Genomic DNA, 6,976 nt, shown 5'->3' with positions numbered 1-6,976 from the left:
CTCTTGTTTTTTAATGACATTTTTTGAGGAAATATCAAATCAGAGATGGGTCTGTATTTTTGTAATCTTGAAGAAAGTTTAAGCTTTAGTATGTGGTGGTATATACAGTATATGGACTTTGGACAAGCAACCATTGCTCGTAGGTACTGATCGATATATATAAGATTAAGTTATAAGTAACTGTCGCCTCATAGCAAGAAGGTCACTGGTTTGAATCTTGGCTGGGACCTCTCCGTGTCTGCATGGGTTTTCTCCAGCACCAAAGACGTTCAGATTAGGTTAATTGGAGACTCTAAATTGCTCATAGATATGAGTGTGTGTGAAGGGTGTGTGTGCCCTGCAATGGATTGGTGACCTGCCTAGGGTTTAATTCCTGCCTCTCACCCAATGCATGCTGGGATAGGCTCCAGCACCTCGGTGACCCTGACCAGCAATAAACAGGTTGGACGATGGATGAGTGGGTGGATGGGTGGTTAGATGGATGGAATACTGTAAGTGTATGAATTTATTTCCTCAGTTTCCCAAAGGGTGGAGCCATTTCCTTTCATAAGAACATTGTGGTGTTTCAGTTACTGCTTACATATTTTTTCCAGATTTGTGGAACAATGGGCCAACTAATTGTATGATACATTGTTATATATGGTTCTCTCTGTATTCCAAACAAGTTAAGGTGGAAGTGGAAGGTATAAAAACAAGGATCTTTTTTGGAGTTTTTGTCTCCTTGTGGTTCTGGGCAGGGAGGGCTTTGAAGGTGAGTTATGTGGAGGTAAGAGACCTGTTATTTTAGATGTGGGCTTGTCCACAGCATCCTGCCCTGTCACTAGAAACAGGGGTTAATGGTTTGGAACAGCAGGCTCAAGGTAGCCATCCTTTTCAACTGACTGAAGCCACCAAGCATGAAAACACAGTCCAGGTAGAGTGGTGAGAACAGCATTGCTTTTGGTGAGAAGGGATGTAATATGTTGCGTTTCTGCGTCGTCTGAAAAGGCTGTTTTGTGTCTTATTGGTATTTGTAAGCAGGTCATTCCTGTGGCTTGACGGCTTTGTGTCTACACTGCTGAGCTGGAGGACCTTGTGTTAAAAAAAAGCAGAATGGCTGCATAATTTAAAAGCCTTAAAGGAGTAGTGGAGAAACAGCTGTTTCCATTAGCATACCTGGGAGTGGGAAATACACCTCTGTGTGTGTGTGTGTGTGCGTATGTATGTATGTGAGAGAGAGACGGAGATACGGATACTGATGGAAAGACCTACCCAGCTTTAGCAGGTAAGAGTGAGAATCATAACACCCCTTTCTCACGTTTTCGAAAGGTTTCTGCTCTCATCCAGGTGCCTGGTGTTTCATGTCCTCACTCAAAGGTGGTGTCACACTGCAAGGTAAAAAAAAATACTTTTTCTTTACCTTTAAAATACTATTTCATGTTTTTTATGTTGACAATTTAATGAAAGCATTGCAATTAATCATGATTAATCCGGCAATCAACTCATTTTTCAATAATTTGACAGCCCTATTGTTAGACACACATGGTGTATTAATGATAATGAATTCCAGAACAACAACACCTCGCTCCCCGACCAGCTCAATACGTTTTTGCCGACTGTTTGAGGAAAACGCAGCTCTCCCAGCATCCCCAGCCTCACAGCCCCGCCTCCCGCTATGCCCCCCTCCCAAATTTACCCTCCCCTCCACCCACCACAGCCCTCCTGTAGACCTGCCTAGGCTGAACAAAGGAGAGGTGTCAAAGAACCTGTGGCAGAATGATACATGGAAGTCAGTCAGCCTAGGTGCGATACCTGGGCATGCCTGGTTCCTGTGTTAACATATTTCACCTCTCCTGCATCCAGACTGTCCTTCCAATGTGCCTCTAGATGTCCACTGTCATTTCTGTCTCCTAGACATAACTAAGGCCAGAGTTACGTGCCTTACTGACTACATAGTTGTAGCGCTTACCCCCGTCATCATGAAAGGCTTTGAGAGGGCAGTCAGAGAACACATCTCCACCCTATCAGACGTGCTGGACCCCCTGCAGTTTGTGTACTGCACTGACAGGTCCAAAGATGACGCCATTGCTCTTACACCGAGGCACTGGCCCAACAGCTGGCAAAGAAGGGCAACCGTGTGAGAATGCTGTTCATCGATTGCAGCTCAGCGTTCAGTACCTTAGCGTCCATCCTTATCTCCAACCTGGAGGCCTTGTGTGTGAACGCCACACTCTGCCTCTGCACCCTCTGGGTTCTGGGCTTTCTAATGGGAAGACCTCAGGCAGTGCAGGTGGGCAACATTTCATCCTACTTAGCCATCACATTTGGCATCCCCCTAGGATGTGTGTTTGCTTACATCGCCCGCCTACAGTATATTCCATCTGCATCATCGACTGTACAGTAAGGCACAGCTCTAACGCTGTCATCAAGTTTGCCGATGACACGACGGCGGTGGGGCTGATCACCACTAAGAGCACCACAGCCTATGTGAATGACTCTGAGCTCTGACACAGAGTCCCTCCCCCCTTTACCTGCCCAGGCCCTACCAATACCTGCCCCATTCACCCTGACTCCCTGCTACCACACTGGACATTACCACAACCCCCCCCCCCCCCCAAACCACACTGCACCTTACCCCCCCCTCTCCAACAGCCACTTACTACTTATACTGTTTTACCGCTTGCTTTATTTACGTTATTGTTCTTGGCAACTTTGTTTTTGATTTCTATATTTAACTGGTTATGAAACTGCTGTTGTCATTGCACAAGTTTGACAGCGAGATATGGGAACTCATGTAACTCGTGTCTGTGACTAGATTACTTGATAAAGTTGTATTCATTTTCATTAAATTAATCACATGATATTGTCTGCATTTTGGGATGAACATGCAGTTCAGTTTTAAGAAATTAAATAAAACAGAGCCCAATGGCATCAGTCGGTAACTGTATCAATTACCTCATGTTCCTCATTGCTTTTTAATCAGAAGCTCGTCACAGAGCCTGCAAGTGTGCAAACATGCTGCACAAATGCAAAATGCAGTTTTCTGCAAAACGAATAAAACAAACTGATCATCCTTCAGCCACAGCAAGTTCCACAAAGTGGAAACAAAGCTTTGCCTGCAGTATTAATTGGACACTGCAGAAACCTTTGACTGTAGTGGATGGATATTGGTAAGAAATGTCCTGTGGAGATGCACCCCTCACTTTATTAGACTACACTGTGTGTGTGTATGTGTGTGCGTGCATGTGTGTATGTATACGCAGGGAGCTGAGCATGTTGCTCTAGACCCTGTACTTCAAAAATATAAATAGCTGGGATTTCATTTTTCCCCTTCCCCCAGTTGTTCTTTAATTTGTCAGCGAGCCTTCAACCGTCAGCCCATAAAACACATTTCCTCTTCTTGGAACCCCTTAGAACCCTTTCATTTCAAAGTGTTTCAGATCCTTGTGAATTGAATCTCATTTGCTTGTTGTGCATGGAATTCCCCTGGGATTCTCTAGCAGGACTGAGTTGAAGGGGGTGGGGGTAAAAGAGAAGGAGACATGGAGAAAGAGAGGAAGTGGGAGGAAGAAGCAGACCATTTATGATGGGAAATAGACTTATCACCAGCGTTAAGTGCACACTCTGCAACAAGCTACAGGACAGATCAGTTTTGTGGGGGATGATTTTAATTGAACTGTCCTACAGTGAGATTTGGGCATACAAGCTGAAGCACAAGCCGGGATCCTGGACATGAGGTTAAAATCTGAGACAAAGTCAGCCTTTAACCAAAGATTGAGTTAATTCTACCCTCCTTAAATCCAGAATAGAGCTGAAAGTATTCATTCAAAATGAAATACAATGGTTAATTCATGCATGAGAATACTTAGCAAGGACAGTGGGTGTGTTGAGTAATTTTTCATCTGATAACCTGAATCTTAACATGCCCCATTTGAGCAGGATTTGTGTCGAGTCATCTGTTTTCTCACTGATACTCATTTTGCATTGTCCCACATGCCTTAAGCATGCTCTAGCTGTAATGAGTCTTCACCCTAAAACTAAGCAAGCTAATGAACTTCCATGTGGGTGTGGCATAGCAACAAAAAATAGCTTAGACTTCTTTAAAGGTTTGACTTAAAGTAATTCACTAAAAATCACTGCGGCATCATTTAATTTGCTAAGTTGATACAGTGGTTGATCTCATCAGCACGCATTAATGAACAGCATTAATGAATTCTTGGAGCCCTGAAATTGCTGGTTGCTGCTATATTTATTTTTAAGTTACTGTCCACTGTTATTTGGCACTGGATGATGATTGATACATGTAATGTTGATTCTCAGAATCAATGAACTGTTATTAGCCTCTGTAATGTCTCATTGTTTTTAAGTATGAGCAGATGTTTGTCCTTTGGCCAGCAGATGTGGATATGCAGGCTAGGCAAATTGCATCTATTGTTTAACCAGCATTCAATGGAATGAGTTTGTTGTGTTAACCACTGGGAAATATGGATACCTGAGTTCAATCAGGTACTGTAGTGTGGGCTTGGAACCTCCTCAGCAAAAACAACAGATATGATGAGGCATCTTGACAGCATCACAAACAGAGGTTTAGGGAAGGACCTAATATGGCTGTAGGGCACTTAAGGGCTCAGACCTTGTGTGACAGTGTAAAATGAAGGATCAGTGAGGAAATAGATGATAAGTACTTGACAGAAGTGAGAAACAAGAGTATGATTCACAGCAGAATATTGGAATTCGGGGTCATACTCCATCTGATTTGCCTCATTCATAAATACACTGAAGTGCAGGAATAAATCAGCAGCGTTATTTTGGGTTACATTCAAATGAATGGGTCATGTCTAATGAATTACAGATCAAGAAAATCCGTGGACAGTTAACCTTTTATTTATGGCTGAGTCTGTTCATAGTAAACAGTCAGTAAGACCAGTATGGTCAGTAAGTAAAAGTCTGAACAATGAGCCACTTACAGTGACAGCATTGTATAATGTTTTGGGAACTGGGCTTTAACATAAAGGTTGCGGGTTTAATTCCCAGCTGGGATGCTGCCAGTGTACCCTTGATCAAGATTCTTATCTTGACTTGCCTCTGCAAAATATCCAACTGTATAAATGGATTGTGTGTAAAAATGTAATCTCTGTAAGTCACTCTTGCTAAGAACAGCTGCTAAATGCTGAAATGTAATTCAATGTAGCAACACAGCACTATTTTTGGCTGTTTGAACGCAAGTTTCAAGATACGAGTAAGAAAAACTACACTCAATACCAGGTACCATGACAAAAGCTTTGTGCATATTTATTTAATAGAATACGGTATCTGAACTTAAAATATACATTAGAGTAAAAATGAAGCCCCAACCAGCTACAAAGCAAAGTCATTTACAGTGCAGCCTCGAGTTTCCCGCCTCCCCCACCCCCAACACATTCTACTCTTCATGATGTAGTTGCCATAGAAACGGAATGGTCAGACCTAAGATTCCCTCACCCCCAAAAAGACAGTGTAGAATACTCGACAAAGAGCCTACAATCTTTGTAATTAACATCAAAAGCTATAAATAAATGCATTTGTTGCTAAGAATGACCTCCTTTAGATCACCCCTTTCACAATTTTTTTTTCTTCACAGATAAACCAATTTAGCTATGCAAAAACATTTATTATACGTAATATTAAAGGGAGAACTATGTAGCCTTTGTACTGCACTATTTTGTTTATCTAGCTCCCTAGTTTCATGAATTATATGCATGTGCTTAAATTAAAAAGACAGTTTAATAGTCATCCATGTAAGATCAGGATGACTCTGTCAACTTCATAGTTAGATCTGTCTTTGATTTTGATACCCCTACCCTCCACACACATAAAAAGACACAAAATCTTGCCTACAATTTTTGCTTTACAGTTCTATTCCTAAAATGGATGTAAAATGAAAATGTCATTGGATGCAAAATATCAAAACCAAAGCAAATTTCTTCTTTCAGGAGTTTTTTGGGTGAAATTTCAAGAAAGGTGGATTTTAAATATAATAAAAGTCCTCCCATTTCCTCTATTTCTCTCTCTCAAATTGATTTTTGAAAATCAAAATGTAGTATTGGCATGATGGTAAATATAATACGGTTACTATTGCAATCAAATATAACATACAGTAACAAAATAAAATGTATATGTGTAACTAACATGTAGGATAGCATGTGAAAACCACTCTCTTTCTCCTTTTGTATAAACATATAAAGACTATGAAGGCTCTGTAGTTTCTTTTTTTCTTTTTTTTTTTTTTTTAACCTAAATGGTAAGCACCAAGCATAGATTATCACCAGGTACGCAGTTGGGCACGGCAGGGTGGCACAATTCAACACCTCAGTAATACTGGTGTTTTTATTTCTCTCTCTCTTTCTCTCTCTCTCTCTCTCTCTCTCGCTTTCTGATGTTGGGATCATCATGGGAAACAGTAACACACAACACTCAGAGGAGGAAACCTAACTACACTCCCGCACCCTAGTGCACATCTCCCTTGCACCATTGCAAGGAAGAGAGATAATTCACAGAGTGGTGAGGACTTATCTCTTCCACCACAAGGGGGCTGGACCCTATGAATGAGGAAGCCCATAAATGCCCTCAGGAGCTACACAAGTGGGTATATAGGTCTTTGAATGTTGAAAGCAAGAAGAGTTGCAGCCGTTACATGTATCATGAATAATTCAATTCAGGGATTAATATCTTGGAGTTCATAAAAATAACAACTGCAGTTACAAAGTGGCAGACATACATTTCAATTTTAAACCCCAAAGCTGTGGGCCAGTTTGTTAGGCACTATTCCCCTTGCACTATCAAGTAAAATTTTTAAAAGTTTTTTTCACTTTTTACTCCTACACTAGTTTTGTTCCTGCACTGAAATTAAAATATTTCATGATATATTTGAAGACACACCCTTGTTTATATTGAGATGCAATGCATTACAGAAATGGAAAAGAAAATCAAGTGTAAAAAACACACTTGAATACTGCAA

This window comes from Anguilla anguilla, chromosome 11, assembly GCF_013347855.1.
Source record: "Anguilla anguilla isolate fAngAng1 chromosome 11, fAngAng1.pri, whole genome shotgun sequence".
In the NCBI taxonomy this organism is placed as follows: domain Eukaryota; kingdom Metazoa; phylum Chordata; class Actinopteri; order Anguilliformes; family Anguillidae; genus Anguilla; species Anguilla anguilla.
This window is presented reverse-complemented; position numbering follows the sequence as displayed.